Raw genomic sequence first — 23,439 nt, 5'->3', positions numbered from 1 at the left:
AACAGTGATAGAGTGTGGAGTGCAAACATGACGAAAACATTAATAGTTGATGTGCAAGGCTTTAAAGTAAACGGAAACAAGTTTGTGTTTAAAGAGGTGGCTGTGTTAGATTGCTGTGTGTTGTGGGCACCAAAACTTGTTAGTTTAGTATTTAGTCCACCGTTCCCTTACTGTTTGCAAACAGATGAAGATAAAAAGCAGACTCAGTGGATTGAAAACAATTTAGGTTTGAAGTGGGAAGAAAAAGGAATACCTTATCGTTTTCTACCTTGAATGATGAATGCACATTTGTCAAGAGCAGATCTTGTTCTTTTAAAGGGTTGTGAAAAGAAAGAATGGTTGCGTGATTTTCTACCATCATCATGTGAAGTTATCGACATGCATGAATTGGGGTGCCCATCATATAAACTCTTCCGAAAGAGCATAGTAGAGAAACAACTAAACAGTCTTTACAACATGTATGCATGCTCTTTGATTGGTTGTGTCGCAGTGCATGCCGGGAAGTGAACAACATATGTAAACTGCAGTGTCGAAATAACCTTAGTGTAAAAGAAACATTTGTAGAGTAAAGACATCATGTCATTTCTAACAGATACTAAGTGTAACGCAGTTGAAAAGGCGATCGTAAAGTTTTATGCATGCAAAAAGAAACTAAACACTTTTACTGAAGAAGAGTTAAATGCATTACCAAAGGCATTTTTGGTCAATGTAGCTGCGAATGCTGTAAAGAAGATTTGGGATAAGGTGCCTCGTGAGTGGACTCAAGATCCTGTTTTGTCAGAGCTTCAAACGTGTAGTTTACATCATGAACACGTGAGTTTAGCTAGAAGACCTTCTGTCAGACAGTGCCGCACATGTCAACTAATTAAACTGTATCACGGACCTAAAACTAACGAGTTGTCTTCGCTTATAAACACTTATCATGGCTGTGGAGAGAGTAAACAAGGAAAAGGTGAAGAAACGTGCTGGGAGAAAGATGAGGAAGCATGTTGGGCGTGGACTCATCAATAGAGTGATTGATCTTCTTTTCTTCGTGCTTCATCTCCCCTGCGGCCCTAGAACACGTTCGCCTGACATGTAGTTACATGCTGCCTGCATAGAGTGTAGCTGTTAAAATCTGCTTCGTAAAGTTATGCTGTGTGTGTGTGTGTGTGTTATTACCTAGTGCTTTAGCTGCTCAGAAGAATATAGCAGCACTTGTCGTTCTTGGTGCAATAAAACGAAAAACTGAGTGACAAAGACCGTAAAATAAACAAAGGATAAAAATGTATGTATATAGTCTAAAATAAATATGAATTGTCAAAACATATTACAGGTGTTGTTTAATCCTACAGCATGTCCTAGTGACTTAGAAGAAAGGAAACGTAGAGGATTAAAAGAAAACACACATAAGATTTAAAGTACATCCTCTTTATTAATCCATGAATTAAAGCTGTTATTAAAACCAAGCCATTTAACATACAGTTTATTACCACGACGTCGAATAACACGTTCAACTAAATAGTGATCAGGATATTTTGTTTTCTGCAGTTCTTCGATGTAGAATCCTCCTTCAATAGGCTGTCCTCTGAGATCGCGAAGTAAATACGTAACTGGATTAGTAAGCTTAACACTTCTGATTTGAAAAATTTCAGTGCTCCAGTTAGGTGTGTATCCTTTTGCAAAGATAGACTTGTGTTTGCTGATGCGAACGAAATCACCTTCTTTAAAGCGATAGCGACGTGGATCAGCTGTTTTGATTACAAGATGAATAGCATCTAGACGAGGTGTATTCTTTGTAACAAGACGTGGCTTTGTTCCGATAGTGCGATGAGGTGTATCGTTGTAGGTAGATAAAAGTCTAGGTAGCAGATCAATCCAACGATATGAACCTTGCGCTGTAAATTCTCGCCACATCATTGTTTTGAGTGTACGATTAAAGCGTTCTACAACACTTGCCTTGAGATTGCTGAACGTAGAGTAGTGTTGAATGCCAAGTAACTTGAGGTAAGAAGAAAAATCCTTGTTGTAAAACTCTTTACCTTGATCAGTTTGAAGAAGCCTTGGACAGCGTTTCGATTCTTCAACAATATGTTTAAATGCTTCTTTAACTTGAGCTGCTGTTTTAGAACGCACGGGTTGTGCAAAAGCAAACTTTGAGTACACATCGATAACAGTAAGTAGATACTTATAGCCCTTATTACTAGAAGCATATGGAATCATTTCTACTAAGTCTGCTTGCCAGAGATCATCTTTTCCTCGTGTAATAACGCGTCTGCGACAGTAGGTGCGACGTGCTGGTTTATGTAACTCATGTGCGATGTTTACCTTTACAGGTGAGATCTTCTCTTGACGAGCCATTACAAAATAATACCGGCATAACGTAGTTCTCTTTCTATTTCTAGAATTTCTGATCCGTGACCAGTGTGACCAGCCTCTTGCGATGCTCTTAAAAGTTGTAATCGTTCAACGAGTAAGTTTGGGTCATTCCAGTATCTTACATCCACATACGGCAACAAAGGCTTGTAGATAACTTCTAGACTACGTGCAGTCGGAAACAGCTTAGAAATAAACTCACGATACTTGTAACTCTTATTCGCATTTACAGGTTCTGTTCTCTTGTAATTACGTCGTGTTGCATCAGTAGCAAAAAGTATTGCTTTATACTTTTTAAGATCATCTTGTAAAATTATATCCTTGTCAGGTATTCGTGAGAAAAGAAGTTCTAAGAGTCCTTTCGTAGGTTTATAGGTAACACCTTTTACAATGAGTTTGTTGCTATTAATCTTAACATTTGAATTTCCTATCCGGAAACAGTCATCTTCGTAGCGAATACCATAGGTAGTGTCAGTTTGTCCTGTAAAAAGTTTTTCTATATAAGGTGCAAAGAGAGATCCATAGGTATCTTGAATAAAAGTTCTAAACTGATTGCGATACTCTGGTGTAATCATCACCTCAGACAAAGATGGTAGATTTTGCGTCGATGTAGTAGGTGTTTCTGCAATAACATCTGTAGTTAAAAACTCAACACGCTTAGATGGTGATGCATCATTAAGTTCTTCTTCTTCTTCTTCCTTATCTTCCTCTTCTTGATCTACATCCTGCTTCTTCTCTTCCGTATCTTCTTCATGCTTTTCTTCTTCATGCTTCTCTTTATGATATGATGTTTGCATAGAAGCAAAACTTGAAGTAGACTGCGGTAATGAAGTAGAATTAAAAATTTCTTTGAGTGGTGTACTTAGTTGTGTTTTTAAAAATAAATCCGTGTCTGCTTGAATACGTTTAAGCTCTTTAAATTTCCGTCGAATATTGTTTCGAGCTTGGATGATATGTTTTGTGATCTCCTTGCTAGATGTTAACATGATGGTGGTTTTTAATCAAGTAGTTACTGTAATTCTGTGTTAATGCATATAAAATGATCGAAACCCATGCGATATCGTCCATGCTGTACATCACTTTCTTTATCAATAACTAAAAAGCTGTAACGGTGTAATGCCCAACATTTAGCACACATACGTTTAAAGTCATCGAATGTCATATCAGTGTTAACATGATCGTTATACACATGTCGCATGTTGCGCTCATCTTGACGAAAAAGCACAATAACATTTGCGTTGTCGCGTATCAACTGCTTGGGCACACGAGAATAGGTTTGGCACAAATAGATGCAATCAACATATTTATGTCGACCCATACTAAAGAATGCACGAATAACGTTTTGCTGTTCTGTTGCGACATCATCAAAGATCATTAGAGAATTAGGAAGCACATCGTCTGGTGATGGTACTTGCTCATGTGAATTAAATTTAAAATATCTTATTCCATCTTTAACTAGATCGTGCATTACAGTTTGTAGAATAGTATATAGCGGCTGATAGAGTGACTTTGCGAAAACGTAAATATTCTCGAAGCGTACACCATTTACAGAAGTAATAAGTGTGAGTAAAAGATTTGTTTTACCGCATCCCGACGGACCTGATATAATACATCGAACAGTAAAAGGAAACAACGTTCCATGACGTTTTCTTGTAGTTGTACTAGAACTAGGTAAGAGATGTGGTACAATGTCGGTAACAGGTAGCGTGTCTTGCTGCTTTATAATCTTCATGATAACTGAATCATAAAGTACGTAATAGTAATATATATATATTAAACGAAACAAGAGGCAACGGTTAGTTTATGATTTGCTCTTGACTAGTAAAGTCGTGTCCAGCATGGTGAAACAACGATATCCAAACGACATGAAGAAGAAGAAGAAGAAAGTAAAAACTGTTGGATGGAAAGATGTTATAAAGGCTGCGCAAAAAGCTATTCGAGGGGAATACAATCCTCGTGTAGCTATTACTAAGGCGTTACGCGCAGCAAGAGCGAGAATTTCTCCAAAGTGCAGAGCAATATTTAGTAAACGTGCGCGAATTATTCCTGTACCAAAACGAGGAGGATTTCTTCCTGCGCTGTTTGCTGGCTTAGCAGCTTTAGGGTCATTGCTAGGTGGTGCTAGTGCTGTAGCGAGAACTGTCAAAGCTGTAGAAGAAGCGAAACAACAGTTGAAAGAGAGTGAACGTCATAACAAGACGATGGAGGCAATTGCGTTACGAGGCAAAGGTGTGAACATGAAGCTAGCGCCATACAAGAAAGGGCTTGGTATCTACATTTCTCCAAAAAACGTCTACTGAATGCACTGCCATATCGAGCTCTAACGCATGATGAAGTTTTTACGTTTGCTAAACAACTAGGAATTCATTATTTTTCGAGGAGTGTATATGCGCGATCAACTACCAGCACGTCCACGTGAACGTGAAAGTGCCGTAATTAACTTGGACGACAGTCGTGGACCTGGAACTCATTACGTTGCTTATGTAAAACGTAAATCTAAAGTATGGTATTTTGATAGCTATGGAGATTTACCTCCTCCTTTTGAGCTCATACGTTATTTCGGAAGCAGTGCAGACATTGTTTACAATAAAAACCGTGTGCAAAACTTTAATACACGCATGTGCGGACGATTATGTCTTATGTTCTTATATCAAACCCAGACAGTAGAGAAAGTGTATTAGTGTCTACGTGATGACGAACAGTGAAAGAACGTTTGCTGTACGTGGAGAAGGACCTGAAACAACCATCTATTTTAATCCGCCAATCGAACTTGGTTATCAGCCGCATAGTCTTGGACTAGTATCGTTTGAAAGCTACAATAAAATCTATAATGTGCGTGATGGTTTAAACAAGTTCTATTACGATGAGTATGTGCTAACACTACCCTCAGGTAGTTATACAGTAGATGATATTCATGACTATATTGAAAGTACGTTAATTGATCAGTTTGGGGAAGATAGTTTTAGTAATCATAATTACAAGTTCTCAATCACTATAAGCAACATTACGCATAAATGTGTTATTGAATCATCATTTAAGATTGACTTCAAATCACAACCTGATTCGATTGGACCACTGCTTGGATTTTCATCGAGGGAACTCCTACCGAACGTACGTTACGAGTCTGATCAACCTATAAAACTCTTCGATGATTATAATGTGAACATTACTTGTAATATTATTACAGACTTGAATAGTAATCTACAACCTTCGCACGTCCTGCACGACTTTATTGTTACAGAGGAACGTGGATATACTATTTGTGAGAAACCAGCAGTAGTTCTTTATCATCCTGTGTCTGTAAAACACATTAGCAACATTACTCTTAGACTTGTAAATAAACATAATCAGCTTATTCATTTAGATCAGCACGCGTACGTAGCTTACAAACTACATCTTAAACCAGTATGAAAACCATCTATAAAACACGGTGTACATTCCGAAGACATACTACATGTGTGCAGAGACTCATCGAGTTAACAGATACCCATAAGCAGATACTCCAAGATTTAGGATATACACTACTACAACAGAATGGAAGAAATGCTAGACATTACGAATACAGCAGAAAGTCGTGAAGGTGTAGTACGAAGTGAGCTTCATTCCTATCAACCTTTTACGTTTGGATTAAATAACAATGATGAAATTCATTTTATTATTAATCAACAAGATGTTTACACCTTACCGCACGAAAGCTACCTCTATATTGAAGGACGATTAGAAAAGTCTGATGGAAGTGGACCAAGCACTTCACAACTAAACAACCATGCTCTAGCTTTTCTCTTTTCTGAAGCGCGATATGAAGTAAATAATGTTGAAATAGATCGAACGAAGAATGTTGGTATTACAAGCGCAATGAATCTCTACCCTTCTTTCTGTGATGAAGAAAGTAATCTTTTGCGGATGGCTGGATGGTGTCCAAAATCTACTAACAACTGGATGATTAATGAGGATGGAACTTTTACGGGTATGTTATCACTGAAACATATTTTTGGATTCGCAGAAGACTTTACACGTATTATAATCAACGTAAAACAAGAGCTTATTCTAATCCGTGATCGAAGTGATTACAATTCTCTTAAAGCAGTAGAAACACCTGTAGAATCGAAAATAACACTGCATCGTATACTGTGGCGGATCCCACATGTAACCTTATCTGATCGTGAAAAACTTCGATTGCTCAAGATTGTAGAAAATGATACACCATTACCTATACGTTTTAGAAGTTGGGAGCTGCATGAATATCCTGTGTTACCACCTACAAACAAGCATAGCTGGGCTGTTAAAACATCACGTTTTACTGAGAAGCCCTTGTACATTATTTTTGGATTTCAAACTAATCGTAAATTCAATCACGAAAAAGATAGCTCACTGTTTGATCACTGCAAATTAAGACACGTTAGACTATATCTCAATGGAATTACGTATCCCTACGAAAACATCGACATTAACTTTGAGAAAAATAAGTTTGGGATGCTCTATGACATGTTTTGTAAATTTCAATCATCGTATTATCAGAAAGAAGATCGTCCGCTATTTACACCTCAAGAATTTAAAAATAAAGCACCGATTGTAGTTATAGACTGCTCTTATCATGAAGAATCTATAAAAGAATCTCCAGTTGATATTCGTTTAGAATTTGAAACATCTGAAAACATTCCTGCTAACACAGCAGCCTATTGTCTTATTATTCATATGAGTGATGTTACTTACCATCCGCTAACGAATATTGTTACGAGACTACAAATAAGAATAGATCTTTATCATTTTCATTAGTGTGTGCTTCGACATCGTACGCTATGGAACAAAACTGTAAATGTGCATGCTGTTTGCATGCTCATACGCAACATCTTATTTATGTTTCACGAGTGAGTGAGGCTATTAAGATGTTCTATAAACGTAGATCGTCGATGCCGAAACATCTTATTCAATACTTACCACCAGGATTTTTATATACGTACGCTGCCTGTTACGTACATAATTTTTGGGACATCCTTCCTCTACACAGTAAGATGTCAATCGAAGTAGCTTTATGCAGAACTTGTGAACGACATTACAAGCATCGAGGAGAAAATGGTGATGATGATTGGGATGGACCAAATCCGAGGATTGAACACTGTACACAGTGTATGAATGAACTTTCTCTAGTACTTCATGATGATGATGATGATTCCGAAAAGGAATAACAGCAAGGTAAGAAGTATATGATCTGCTCTGTAAAGCATAACATACTTAGTATAATATATTTCTAAATGCTTTGTTTAATTTGAATGTTGCAGGAGGCATTTCAGAAGCATACGTTGTTAAGAAGCACACCAACCTTGTCAGCAGCAAAAAACGAACACTGTTATAGTAGATTTGTAAATAAATATTTGATCGCATTCAAAAATGTTGTACTTATTGCATTGCTTTACTCCGACTTACTCTTAAGAAAAACGATCAGGTCTAAACATGCACAATGACGTCATCACAACAGCACGTGCTTACTCTAGCTTTCCCGATGCATGTTTAAACTTGTTCGAATTTACCGCTACCACATTCCTTTACATCGACTTACTCTTAAGAAAACGGACAAGTCTAAGCATGCATGATGATGTCATCACAACAGCACGTGCTTACTCTAGCTTGCCCGATGCGTGATTAAACTTGTTCGAATTAACCGCCACCACATAGAGTACAGCAGCGAGGTAAGCGATGTAAGATGGCAGTAGCTAAAGATGGCAGCACTGTTCTCTCTGGATTAAAGATGGCTGCCTGTCAAAAAGATTTTTTCAAATTATCTGCCACCACATAGAGTGCAGCACTGAGGTTTGCGATGCAAGATGGCGGGTGACAGCTTGTCAAATAGATTTTTTGTTTCAAAGGTAAGTAGCTAAAGAGGGCAGCACTAAGGTTAGCAATGTAAGATGGTGGATGACAGCTGTGACGTAAAATATTACCCGCAAGATAGCACCACGATGCCCTTTTCATTAAAGATGGCAGCTTGTTAAATAGAATTTTTCAAATTAACCGCCTCAAAGGTAAGTAGCTAAAGAGGGCAGCACTGTTCTCTCTGGATTAAAGATGGCAGCTTGTTAAATAGAATTTTTCAAATTAACCGCCTCAAAGGTAAGTAGCTAAAGAGGGCAGCACTGTTCTCTCTGGATTAAAGATGGCTGCTTGTCGAAAAGAATTTTTTCAAATTATCCGCCACCACAAAGAGGGCAGCACGGTGCTCTCTTGATTAAAGATGGTGGATGACAGCTGAAGAGCGAGTAGAATTTGTTTCCAAATAAGAGCACGTAGAATTTGCCGCCACCACATAGAGTGCAGCACTGTTCTCTCTAGATTAAAGATGGCGGATGACAGAAAAGCGCATAGGTTTGTAAAGCACGTAGAATTTGCCGCTACTACATAGAGTGCAGCACTGTTCTCTCTGGATTAAAGATGGCGGATGACAGCTGTCAGAAAAGCACATGGGTTTGTAAAGCACGTGGAATTTACCGCCACCACATAGAGTGCAGCACTGTTCTCTCTGGATTAAAGATGGCGGATGACAGCTGTCAGAAAAGCACATAGGTTTGTAAAGCACATGGAATTTACCGCCACCACATAGAGTGCAGCACTGTTCTCTCTGGATTAAAGATGGCGGATGACAGCTAACGAAATTGCCCGCATGATAGCAGCACAGTGCTCTATTGATTAAAGATGGCGGATGACAGCTGTCAAAAAAGCACGTGGCTTTGTTTCCCAACAAGAGCACATAGAATTTTTCAAATTGCCGCCACCACATTTCAAAGGTATCTAGCTAAAGAGTACAGCACTGTGCTCTGTTGATTAAAGATGGTGGATGGTAGCTGTCAAAAAAGCACGTGAGTTTGTTTCCAAACAAGAGCACGTGGAATTTTTCAATTTGCCGCCACCACATAGAGGGCAGCACGGTGCTCTCTTGATTAAAGATGACTGCTGTCATGTGGAATTGCCTGCCACCACATTTCAAAGGTAACTAGCTAAAGTGTGTAGCACGGCGCTCAAAGATGGCTGCTGTCAAAAAAGCATTTTTTCAAATTATCCGCCACCACATTTCAAAGGTAAGTAGCTAAAGAGGGCAGCACTGTGCTCTATGGATTAAAGATGGCGGATGACAGCTGTCAAAAAAGCACGTGGCTGTCAAAAAGCACGTGGATTTGTTTATCTCGGGCTAGTGAGGTTAAGTTGGTAGCACTAAGGTTTAGGCCCGCCAAGATGGCAGCACTGCCGATGACAGGTGACGAAAGAGGGCAGCACAGCGCTCTGTAGTTTAAAGATGGCGGATGACAGCTGTCAAAAAGCACGTGGCTGTCAAAAAGCACGTGGCTTTGTTTATCTCGAGCTAGTTAGGTTAAGTTGGTACCACCGAGGTTTATTCCCGTCAAGATGGCAGTACTGAGGTTAGCGATGCGTTGTTGTCTGTCAAAAAGCACGTGGCTTTGTTTACAAATCTGTCAAAAAGCACGTGGCTGTCAAAAACACGTGGCTTTGTTTACCTCATGCTAGTTAGGTTAAGTTGGCACTACTGGGGTTTAGGCCCGTCAAGATGGTAGTACTGAGGTTTGCGATGCGTTGTTGTCGATGACAGCTGTCAAAAAGCACGTGGCTTTGTTTACAAATCTGTCAAAGAGCACGTGGTTGTCAAAAAGCACGTGGCTTTGTTTACCTCGCGCTAGTTAGGTTAAGTTGGCACTACTGAGGTTTAGGCCCGTCAAGATGGCAGTACTGAGGTTAGCGATGCGTTGTTGTCTGTCAAAAAGCACGTGGCTTTGTTTACAAATTCAAATTTCCCGCGGGAGGTGGAGGAGACCTCTGGGAGGCCTCTGGCTGAGGTGGAGGTGGAGGAGGCATCTGGGAGGCCTCTGGCTGAGGTGGAGGTGGAGGTGGCCTCTGGGAACCTGAGGTGGAGGTGGCGGCCGAACCATCCAATTATACTACTCTTTTCATTTCTGCACAACTACTGCATCCTACATCTGCTCTAATCTGCTTGTCATATTCATACTTTGGTCTACCCCTACCGTTCTTACCAACTGCACTTCCTTCAAAAACCAAATGAATAAGTCCTGGGTGTCTTAAGATGTGTCCTATCATTCTATCTCTTCTCGTCAAATTTAGCCAAATCGATCTCCTCTCGCCAATTCGATTCAGTATCTCTTCATTTGTGATTCGATCTGTCTATCTCACCTTCAGCATTCTTCTGTAACACCACATTTCAAGAGCTTCTATTCTCTTTCTTTCTGAGCTAGTTATCGACCATGTTTCACTTCCTTTCATTCAGCAGAACCCCCAACTACCCATCCATCAAGATATTGCGCACACTGAACATCAACGACTGAAATCAAGGAAACCACCCTGGCGTACAGCAATGGATCTTGAACGAAACTCTTTTCATCTTAACAGTTCATGGAAAGCCCAGCGGGATCAGTCTTCAGTAGTGAACAAACATCTAGTTGAGAATCCTTCCAAACGAGTACAAGGATTTGATCTTCCAATACGACAGTGGAGAATCATCAATCGAATAAGAACTGGACAATGTAGATGTGGTTATCTGTTGTGCAAATGGGGTTGGACTAACTCTGCAGTTTGTGATTGTGTTGTCTCTTCTCAGTCAATTCATCACATTGTTGCTGAATGCCCAATTCGAGCTTTCAAAGGAACGCTAATGGACATTCACCGCACATCGGATGAAGCAGTTGACTGGGTCAAAATGCTAGACCTAGAGTTATAGTATTGTATGGACGTGTGACTACGCACATTTATCCTGAACTATATGCATGTGTGTACATAGATTCATCATACGATAAGTAAATAAACTTTCATACAATGCCACGCTCCACACGATGGTCTTCAAAAACATCCTTCTAATTCCTATATCAATGTTTGAAGTGAGCAAATTTCTTTTCTTAAGAAAGCTCTTCCTTGCTTTTGCTAATCTGCATTTTATGACCTCCTTACTTCTGACATCGTTAGTTATTTTATTACCCAAGTAACAATATTCATCTGCTTCCTTTAAGACTTCATTTCCTAATTTAATATTTCCTGCATCACTTGCTTTCGCTCGACTGCACCCCATTACTTTTGTTTTGAACTTATATATTTTCATCTTATATTTCTTACCCAAGACTTCGTCCATACCATTCAGCAGTTTCTCGAGATGTTCTTCAGTCTCAGATAAAATAACAATATCATCGCCAAATCTCAAGGTTTCGATTTCCTCTCCTTGTATTATGATTCCCTTTCCAAATTCCTCTTTGATATCCTTACTGCCTGTTCTATGTAAACATTTAAAAGGAGGGGAACAAATTGCAGCCTTGCCTCAGTCCTTTCTGGATTGCTGCTTCTTTTTCAAAGCCCTCGATTCTTATCACTGCAGACTGATTTTTAATAAAAATAATAATAATTGATTTACGTCCCACTAACTACCCTTTTACGGTTTTCGGAGACGCTGAGGTGCCGGAATTTTGTCCCGCAGGAGTTCTTTTACGTGCCAGTAAATCTATCCACACGAGGTTGACGTATTTGAGCACTTTCAAATACCACCGGACAGAGCCAGGATCGAACCTGCCAAGTTGTGTTCAAGAAGGCCAGCGCCTGAACCGTCTGAGCCACTCAGCCCGGCGGGACTAATTTTTATACAGATTGTAGATAATTCTTTGTTCTCGGTATCTGAACCCAATCACCTTCGGAATCTTAAATAGCTTGGTCCAATCAACATTATCGAATGTCTTTTCTAGATCTACGAATGCCATGTACGTGGGCTTGTTCTTCTTGATTCGATCCTCTAAGATCAGACGTAAAGTCAGGATGCTTCATGTGTTCCTACATTTCCTCTGAAGCCAAATTGATCTTCTCCCAACTCAGCTTCAACTTGTTTTTCCATTCTTCTGTAAATAATACGTGTTAAAATTTTGCAGGCATGTGATACTAAACTAATGGTGCGGTAATTTTCACACCTGTCAGCACCGGCTTTCTTAGGAATAGGCATAACAACATTCTGCCGAAAATCGGATGGGACTTCTCCTGTCTCATACATCTTGCACACTAAATGAAATAACCTTGCCATGCTGGTTTCTTCTAAGACAGATGGAATGTCATCAATTCCAGGTGCCTTGTTCCTGTTTAGGTCGCTCACAGCTCTGTCAAACTCTGACCTCAAAATTGGGTCTCCCATTTCATCAGCATCAACAGCCTCTTCTTGTTCCAGAACCAAATTATCTACATCTGTTCTTGTAATGTATGGTGTACCGGGCGGTACACCTCTACTCTGTTTATTTAAAAGTTGCGCCAGTTGAAACTTCTCTTCTGGAGGAAGGTTGAACTTTATCTATCCTATTAATTCTCTACTTTCTCAGAAGATGTCACCACGTGGAAAATTTTGAGTTTTTGAACTGTGTCACTTTTGATGTGTTTTTGTTTCGCTTGAAGTAAGAAGTGTGAACTTTCTCTTCTAGAGGACACTACTGAAGAATTACAATAGTGCAACCTAGTGCGAAATCAAAGAACTATTTTGTTGGAGAAATTTTTATTTCAAAAGTTTGTTTCTTGTTAAATTTCTTTCTGTTATTGTTTAAGTTGGCTGTATACCCCTCTTTTTCCCCTTAGTTTGGATCTAGCCAATCCCGAATTTCTTTAATTAATTTTCCACCAATAATGTGTTCCTTTTCCTCTATGTAGGGGTTTCTTTTCCCGAACCAATAAAGATTTTGTGGGAGGGTGTTTTATTTCCCCTAACGCCTAGAATCTTCCGCGAGAGGATATAAACTGCTGATTTTGGGGTCTCCGGGCCACTTCTGTTCCATCTTTCAGTGTATTAAGTACATAGCAGGAGGCGGGAAGCGCCTCTTTCCTCGGCAGCGATCTACTACCAGGTAATGGCCTATTAAGATCTTCTTTTCTTGCTAGGTCGGCAGTTTAACTCTCGCGGCGGGTTCGAAGCGTTTTCCATCATGTAACCTTTTCCTAAAATGTAACTACTCTTTTCTTCTTTTTCTTGTAAAGTTACATATTGGGATAGAGAGTGCTAACCCTCTCGAACTCCCACTCACATTTGTTTTGAGGTGAACTTATTTTCTCAAACTTTTCTTCGTTTATGTAATGTAAAGTGTTCTTCTCTAAGTCACCTCTGTAGTATGGGATTAGCCCTTGCGTTAGTGGCCTAGAGCCAGATTAGGTTTTAAAAGCAAAGTGTATTAGGAGTGCAAGTTCGCCTCCTCTCAAGTTGTATTTTAGAGGTCATGTATTAATCTTTTCTCACCTAATAGACCTCCGTAGGTTGGGTATTTTACCCCTGTGTATATGTCCTTTGAGGACAACTTGAAAGTTGAGTTTGGTGTGGCCTGGGAGAGGCTTAACTTTAAGAGCGAGTGGCTCTTTTCTAAAACTGAGAGTTGTATGCCTCGAGGAGGCTTTGCTGTGTAATTTGGAGCAAGGGCTCCAGAGGTTTGAGTGGGGTCTTCTGCCCCTTTTGTTGAAATTGGTATATCGTAAAATTGAGCTAGTTGCTCAAGAATTGTGTTTTCAGGGCTCGAAGCCCAAATTCTTTAATCCCTGTAATTGTACATTTCAAGTTGTATTTCGGCTACTAAGTACCTGTTCTATTTGTTGTTACCTAATTTTGAAAAGAAAATATAACCTTGTTAAATTTTAAAATTTAATTTCTCTTTAGTAGCTTGAGACCTATTCACCACCCAGCACCTTCTTTCATGCTTAACTACCACGGATATCTCCGTAACAAGTGGTAGCAGAGCGTGGTTGAATGGGTCTCAATTTAGCCCCTTTTGATGGCTAAACATTGCTTTGATTCGAACTCTAACAATTTTCTCAGTTGCTGGAATTTTTTGAGTTTTTCAAAATTGTTCTGTCATCATGCCCGGCCCTCGCGATGTTCTCCTCCTTAACTACTTGCGCAAAGAGGAGTTGATATATGAGTTAACTATCAGAAACGTTCAATCTGGAGGCACGGTTGCAATAGACACTAACAAGCTTAGAGAGTCCCTTGATTTGCCCATTTCCATCCCCAATTTGGGAGAGAAAGAAATTGATGACTCTCTTTCCACGATTGTCGAGAATATTACTGGGCTAGCATCGGTAGTCAGCTTTTTTGATGAAAACGATCCGTCTCCTAATCAAATTAAGCGTGTGCAAGGCAGGCTGTATCACTTTGCAAATAGAGTTAATGATCTGTTGTCTCTAAAGGTGAATGACGTTCAGAGGAAGGACGCTAATACGCTCCTTGAAACTATTTCTGAATTGTCTAATAAGGTCACTCAATTGCTAACCGGCGAAGTTCCTCCCAAAACTGATCAACCCGCCACAGTGAACGTAGGTAGTGATGAAGAGCCTCCTCAGGGAGAAGTCAATAGGATAACCGTTGCTGCTCAAACTATCTCTGCCCCATCGAACAACGAATCTGAACGCCGTGCGTCATTGGGTAACATCCGCTCGGAATTAACTTCTTTGCCCTTGAAACCTTTAACGACTATGACACCTGGGTTCAGCAGCTTGCCTCATCCATTGGCAATGTTGCTTAGAGGTATCTCTAAGTTTTCCGTCAACACCACCAGTGACGTAATTTCATTTTTAAGATTTCTAGTGGAATTTCAGGATCATGCTCTTGTTTTTTCTCTTTCGCCATGTCAAATTTTGCAAATTATCTATCCGTACGCTATTGGTATTCTCTCTGATAAAATCGTAAGAGCCATTGCCGAGCAACTATTGAGGATTTCCATGCCCATTTGCTAGCTAACTTCATCCCGGCTAGGGCCAGGTCCTCCCTTATTCAGAAATACTATTATCGGGTACAGCGCTTGGATGAAAACCTGGCAGACTTCATCCAAGACATTAAGTTTTATACTAGGGTGTTTGCCCTTCATTTTCCTGAAGATCAGATTGTACAGGCTATTGTAGAGGGAATTTCACCTCCCTATAGGTCATATTTGTGTTTCGCGGCGTGTCCGCAAACCTTCTCTGAACTTGAAGCATTGGCCGTCTCAGCGGAAGGAGTTAGGTATGCCGATTCCTTGCGTGTGGCGAAAGAACCCCCGCCTTCCTTTAGTAGCACTCGGCCTCCACCTCGCCGACCAGTCAATCCCCGTAAATGTTATGCTTGTGGGTCGCCTGACCATCTGCGGAATAAGTGTCCTCTGATCAAGTCAAGTGGGACAAGGAATGGAGCAGGGTCATCACAAGGCTGTTTTAAGTGTGGGGCCTTCTCACATATCGCCAAGAATTGCCCAAACTCAAATAGCACCCCCTCCTGCTCAACTTCTGGTGCAAATTCCACCTATGCCAATAATAAAAAGTGACTAGTGGCATCGGCTGAGTCGACTAATCCATCTTCCCGAGACTTAGCCCCTAGTAAACAGGTTGTAAATGCAGAGAACGACCAGCCTTCAAATTCATCTTTTGAATGCCCTAAAGAGTGTCTTAGGATTGCGGCGGATACCCCCGCACCTGTTCCTTTTCTTAAGATTGAGTTAAATAACGAGCCTATAACAGCTCTCTTAGATTCAGGCAGTGTTTGTTCCATTATTTCGGCTGATTGGTATTCTAAATTGAAATCTGTTTGTAAACTCCCTGACTATGACTCATCTCCTGTTAAATATGTTTCGGCTAATTCATCTCCATTAGAAATTCTAGGTTCCTTACTGGTCAAAATTCGTGTTTTTAAGTTTACATGGAAAGTTAAATTGTTTGTGGCCAAGCAATTGTCTTGCCCCATTATATTGGGAGCTGACTTTATTTCTCACACTGGTCTTGTGCTCGATCTCCAGAGTAGGTTGTGCACATTCAAATTTGCGTCCAATTGTAGAATTCCCTTGTTAAAGTGTAATTCTGTATCATGTTCATCTATTTCGCCTACCCAGGATGAGATGTTGTTAGACCTTAGACATCTACCTGAGGAGCAGGCTGATAGTATTCGCAAACTGTGTCAGTCGTTTCCCGAGGTGTTCTCTGATACTCTTGGTGTTACTGACCTTATTGAATACAAAATTGAGGTTACGGATTCAATTCCTGTCCGTTTTCCACCGTATAGACTATCTCCACCTAAAATGAAGGCTCTGAAAGAAATCATCGATCAGATGTTGAAGGATGGTATTATTAGGCCCTCTAAGTCAGCGTATTCTTCGCCTATTTTTCTAGTCCCGAAACCCCAAGGAGGCTTCAGGCCTGTCATTGATTACAGGGCTCTCAATCGGAAGGTGGTGTTGCAATCTGTGCCCCTTCCCGACCTTCATTCTTGCTTTTCATGGTTTCGTAAGGCCAAGTTCTTCACCATCTTGGACTTGAATCAGGCCTATAATCAAATTCCCCTTGCCGAAGAGTCTAAACATCTTACAGCGTTTGCCACGGACTGGAATTTATATGAATACAACCGCGTGCCTTTCGGGCTCCCCACGGGGGCAGCTGTGCTCACTAGGCTACTAGATAGGGTCTTTTCCGACATCAAATTTGAGTACTTATATCACTACTTGGATGATGTCGTCGTATTTTCCGAAACCTTTGAAGAACATCTAGATCATTTGCGAGAAGTTCTCAATCGCCTTCGTAAGGCTGGGTTAACTGTTAAGTTGTCCAAGGTTGCCTTTGCTAAGCCCTCTATGTCATTCCTAGGGCATATTGTGTCACCTGATGGTGTAGCAGTCGATCATTCTAGAACACAGGCCATCCGTGATTTTAAACCTCCTAAGGACATCAAAGGTATCGCTAGATTCATTGGTATGGTGAATTTCTTCAGGAAGTTTATTCCTAACTTCGCTAATAGAGCGGCGCCCTTAAACCTTCTTCGTAGGAAAGGCATCAAATTCGAGTGGGGACCTTCTCAACAAGCCGCTTTCGAAGATCTTAAATTAGCTCTCTGTAATGCCCCTGTACTTGCTATGCCTGATTTCTCGAAGAAATTCATCGTCCAAACGGACGCGTCGTCGTCAGCTGTAGCTGCAGTCCTTCTTCAAGAGACTGAACTAGGGAGGCGTCCCATCGCCTATGCATCTAGGACTCTATCGGTTCAAGAAGCCAAGTATTCCATCTATGAGCTCGAAGGGTTGGCAGTCTTATTCGCCTTAGAAAAGTTCCGTCTCTATCTGGAACATGTCAAATTCGACCTGGAGACAGATAATCAAGCCTTAAGCTGGGTCTTAGGTAGGCCGCGTCGTACTGGTCGTATAGCCCGTTGGGCCATCCGTATTTCTGCCTTCCAATTTGATGTACGACATATCAGAGGTACCGAAAATGTTGTTGCTGATGGACTCAGCCGTATGTTTCATAACGACGTCGAGACCCACGAACCGGTCGATAGTTCATCACCTTCCGAGTCCATACTATCTGGTGTTAATGCCATCTTAACAGGTGCTCCCATGCTTTTTAGGGATATTGAGAAATACCAACGTGAAGATCCGACGCTGGCTCCTATAATGGAAACCCTTTCTTCTGGGGAACATGTTGTCCCTTATGTTCTGAGGAATGGTGTTCTATGTTGCCCTTCGAGGCATGATAAGTTGATGAAAGTTGTTGTTCCAGCGGTTCTTGTACCTATGATCTTCAAATACTATCATGAGACCCCATTGGGGGGGCATCTTGGAATCTTTAAAACTCGTGAAAAGATTCGTGAAATGTTCATATGGAAAGGTATGGACGGTGAAATTCGAGAACTTGTAAAAGCTTGTAAATCTTGTTTGATCAGTAAACCCACCATGTCCACTAAAGTAGGCCTTTTGTCTTCTCATCAAGCGTCGCGCCCCATGGAACGCCTGTATATCGATTATGTGGGACCCTTCCCCCAGTCAAAGGGTAATGCCAACAAGTTCATCTTTGTGTGTGTAGATGGTTTTACAAGATTTTCCTGGTTATTTCCGACTAAGCTGGCTACCGCTCAGTCCACCATTACTTGCCTAAATTCTATTTTTGCTTCTTTTGGTCCGTGTCAATATATTGTATCTGATAATGCTAAGGCTTTTACATCAAATTTATTTCGTAAATTCTGTTTTGACTTGTCCATCTCTCATGTAACTACATCTGCTTATTATCCTCAACCATCTCTGGCTGAACGGGTTAACCGTAATCTCAGGTCCGCACTCATTGCCTATCATCATGAAGATCCTTCCAGGTGGGACACGTCCCTGCATTGGATAGCTTTTGCTTTGAATTCGGCGGTTCATGAATCTCACAAGTTTACTCCAGCTTCTTTAATGTTTAAGTTTGTTCCCAACTCGCCGCTCTCTAACCTCTGGTCTTTGAATGACATTCTACCCGAGACAATAGATCCGGACAACATTAAAGATCTTTGGAAGAAGGCTAAAGCCAATCTTAAAGTGTCTCATGAAAAGGTTAGGGAAAGGTATGATCGTGGACGGAGACCCACCACTTTGAAGGTAGGCGACCAGGTTATGGTCAAAAATTTTGTTCCCGCGGGCAAGCTTGCCCCCAGATTTCATGGGCCTTGTATCATTCTCGATTTTCTTACGCCGGTTACCTTATTGCTAAGTAATCCAGCCACCGAGAGGATATTTAGGGTTCACCTGTCCCAGGTGAAACCGGTGTAATTTCTGTGTTAACTTGCTTCATATTATTTTGAAAGGATATGGAGCTTATATATTTTTTTGAGTTTCACTTTTAAGGCATTCTGCCCCTTCTATAGGATTTTGTTTCTTATGTAAGCATGTTTGTGAAACCTGCCCCGACCCATTAAACTGCCATCCTGTTCTTGCCACGGCCATTACCACGCTCCCGTCTCCTGCTCCACCTTACACTGTGGCTTCATAATAGTAAATGCCATGGATATCTACACGCCGCTGGCCCCTCAACCTCTCCACAAGCCTTTACCCTCAAAGAAAATGATTGTCCAACACAATTCTGCCGCCTAGCTTTAATGTTTCAGCGCCCCCGCAGCCGCGCAGCGCCGTGCAGCGACTGGGGAGGGGGATGGGCCCCCTCCTCTCCAGCGAGGACGACATGTGCACGGCGAGCCGGAGCTCTCCTCCCGGCCAAGGCTGATGTGCGGCGCACGACCTGCTACATGCCCGCAGCCTGTATCTGTTCACCGCGGGCGCGGCGTACTTCAACACCTCTGCTCCCCTCATAGTGCGGGCGAGCGGTATCTCAGGGTACTTAAGGGGTCCGAGCGGCCTCCGTTGGACGCAAGCTGCAACGGCCGGTCTGGCCATCCGACTCAATCTACATCAACTTCATGGACAGTCACCATAAGCAATAATTACATTTGGGAATTTAACAACAATATTTGGTGGACATTGCAAAACTTTTCTTCACCTTTTAAGCATTAAAGGTTTATCTTCAGAAATTCAACTTCTACAAACATAAAAACTTTACTGCACCGGCAACAACAAAATTTTGAAATTGCAACCAACCAAATTACTAAAATCTTATAAATGCTTCCGCAATTAATCTTAACATCAACATCAAAACTTGGACCTTATTTTGGAAACAAAACTTATGTTCTTCTGTGTTACCCCTTGGAGGAACTTTTGGGGGGGGAGGTCTGTACCGGGCGGTACACCTCTACTCTGTTTATTTAAAAGTTGCGCCAGTTGAAACTTCTCTTCTGGAGGAAGGTTGAACTTTATCTATCCTATTAATTCTCTACTTTCTCAGAAGATGTCACCACGTGGAAAATTTTGAGTTTTTGAACTGTGTCACTTTTGATGTGTTTTTGTTTCGCTTGAAGTAAGAAGTGTGAACTTTCTCTTCTAGAGGACACTACTGAAGAATTACAATAGTGCAACCTAGTGCGAAATCAAAGAACTATTTTGTTGGAGAAATTTTTATTTCAAAAGTTTGTTTCTTGTTAAATTTCTTTCTGTTATTGTTTAAGTTGGCTGTATACCCCTCTTTTTCCCCTTAGTTTGGATCTAGCCAATCCCGAATTTCTTTAATTAATTTTCCACCAATAATGTGTTCCTTTTCCTCTATGTAGGGGTTTCTTTTCCCGAACCAATAAAGATTTTGTGGGAGGGTGTTTTATTTCCCCTAACGCCTAGAATCTTCCGCGAGAGGATATAAACTGCTGATTTTGGGGTCTCCGGGCCACTTCTGTTCCATCTTTCAGTGTATTAAGTACATAGCAGGAGGCGGGAAGCGCCTCTTTCCTCGGCAGCGATCTACTACCAGGTAATGGCCTATTAAGATCTTCTTTTCTTGCTAGGTCGGCAGTTTAACTCTCGCGGCGGGTTCGAAGCGTTTTCCATCATGTAACCTTTTCCTAAAATGTAACTACTCTTTTCTTCTTTTTCTTGTAAAGTTACATATTGGGATAGAGAGTGCTAACCCTCTCGAACTCCCACTCACATTTGTTTTGAGGTGAACTTATTTTCTCAAACTTTTCTTCGTTTATGTAATGTAAAGTGTTCTTCTCTAAGTCACCTCTGTAGTATGGGATTAGCCCTTGCGTTAGTGGCCTAGAGCCAGATTAGGTTTTAAAAGCAAAGTGTATTAGGAGTGCAAGTTCGCCTCCTCTCAAGTTGTATTTTAGAGGTCATGTATTAATCTTTTCTCACCTAATAGACCTCCGTAGGTTGGGTATTTTACCCCTGTGTATATGTCCTTTGAGGACAACTTGAAAGTTGAGTTTGGTGTGGCCTGGGAGAGGCTTAACTTTAAGAGCGAGTGGCTCTTTTCTAAAACTGAGAGTTGTATGCCTCGAGGAGGCTTTGCTGTGTAATTTGGAGCAAGGGCTCCAGAGGTTTGAGTGGGGTCTTCTGCCCCTTTTGTTGAAATTGGTATATCGTAAAGTTGAGCTAGTTGCTCAAGAATTGTGTTTTCAGGGCTCGAAGCCCAAATTCTTTAATCCCTGTAATTGTACATTTCAAGTTGTATTTCGGCTACTAAGTACCTGTTCTATTTGTTGTTACCTAATTTTGAAAAGAAAATATAACCTTGTTAAATTTTAAAATTTAATTTCTCTTTAGTAGCTTGAGACCTATTCACCACCCAGCACCTTCTTTCATGCTTAACTACCACGGATATCTCCGTAACATATGGAATTGTACATTTCTGTTCCACAAAAGATTGAAAGTCTCTTGTATATTACCAGTGAATTGTTACAAGGTTTACAAGTGACGACATATCAATAAACATACTACGTCATTACATGAATCAGCTGTTCATCTTTGTATTCCGTTCATTAAATTAGGTTATGTGTGTCCCATTTATCGTAATATCGTATTTTAAAGTAAGTTATGCGGCAAACATTCAAAGAACTCTAATATTTCTGTGAATTTCGTAATGCTACAATGTTATTTTTCAGTTTGTTTCTTTGATGATAGGAAATTACTCCGTTATTATCACCCATTCTGTTCTTCCGCGATCCTCGCATGCTCGCTTGTGTTCCGCGATAGTCAGTCATATTAGGCAGCAGAAGCCGCTAGTAACGATATTCGGCGCCAAACTTAATTGTTACGAAATTGCAAACTCTGCAAGAAGTGTGAAAATGGTGTCAAGAGAAACAAAGTTATTCCTTTTGAAGGAAATAGAAAGAAGAAAAGTTATTCTTTTCGGCGCATTCAGCGAGAGTCTGAAAAAACAAGACAAAATAAATGGCTGAATGGAAATATTTGACTTGGGAAAAGCTCATGGAGCTTTTGAAGGGAAAAGTTGGATGTACGTAAGAGATATATTCTGGCCTAATTTCAAGAAGGTGACACTAGTTAATACGTTTTTATTTAAATTCTTCAATTAGGTTTATTTTAATTTAGTTTAATCACAATTTTAATTAAGGTAATTATATTAACATATACTACATAACAGTTCTTTTTTGTAGGCAAAAATTGATAATCAAAGGCATACTGGCACAGGTGGTGGAAAACATGCCAAATTGACTGATATTGACATTGGACATTCTTGGAAAAAATTCACCGTCCGTTGACAGCCTCAGTGTCCCAGAATCTTACGATGAATCACCCTCAACAGTTGTTGTAGATATCTCCACCCCAACATTTTGCTGCAGTGAACAGAGGCAACCAAGGAAAAAAGTTAGTAAGAGTCATGAAGAAAGCATGGCAGAAAAGAAAAGGAGGAAGATTGATTTGCAAATAGATTTCTTCACCCTAAAAAACAGAAAATTAGCTAGCAATGGAATAGCAATTTTGTGTTCAGCCATCTGACATTGTGAAAAAATATTATCCCGAATTATCTGTGGACAGTGTTGTAGTTTTAAAAGAAGGTTGTGAAGTAGTGATTGATTAAAATAGCAATACTAAGTAATAGGTTAAAAGTTAGGTCGTAATGTCTTAGATTAGTTTTTGCATTTCTTTAACAATATCATAATATAACTTGAAGTGAATTGTTTCAATATAGTATTTAGTACTTAATAGTTTTTAATACATTGGATATACAGATGAATTATCACTCACTTTCACCGAAGAGTGTTAATTAGCTGATCTCTTCTGTAAGCTACAGAAGCTACGGCAAGTTCTTCACCTTCATCTTCTGGCTTAGGTAAGTCATCCACAATGTTGTTTTCCTGCGGGTCTATTGCATTGATTTGTAACTCTCCATGAGTAATGTTACATAGTGTTACGCAGCATTTGAAAATGTTAGCTGCAAAAACGGGATGTACTCGCAAATGGTTAAGACAGGGAAATTTCTCTTTGAGAATACCAATAGCATTTTCAATTAATCTTCTTGTACTCTTATGGGCCCTGTTAAACCTCTGCACTCTGAGTTCATCTAAATCGACCAGTTTAGGTGTAATAAGCCAATCCTTCAAAGGATAAGCAGAATCGCCAAGCAATACTGACTGCGGAAAGGGTCTCCAACCTTGCTCCATCATTCGGAAGAGATTGCTGTTTCGAAGGACACGAGCATCATGGACGCTACCTGGCCAATTTGCGCTGGCATAATAGAACTTCATATCTGTCCCACATACAAGCATACAGTTAATAGAATGCTTTCCATACCGATCAACATACTGCTCTTCATGAACATAGGATGCATCAATGTTTACCAAAGTTCTATCTACACAGCCCACAACTTGAGGCATTTGAGCTATATTGTAGAAGTCTTGCACGATTTGCTCAGTATTTTCAGGCCACCGAACAATTTGAGGAAATTTTATATAATTTA

The sequence above is a fragment of the Anabrus simplex genome, chromosome 10, assembly GCF_040414725.1.
Source record: "Anabrus simplex isolate iqAnaSimp1 chromosome 10, ASM4041472v1, whole genome shotgun sequence".
Classification (NCBI taxonomy): domain Eukaryota; kingdom Metazoa; phylum Arthropoda; class Insecta; order Orthoptera; family Tettigoniidae; genus Anabrus; species Anabrus simplex.
This window is presented reverse-complemented; position numbering follows the sequence as displayed.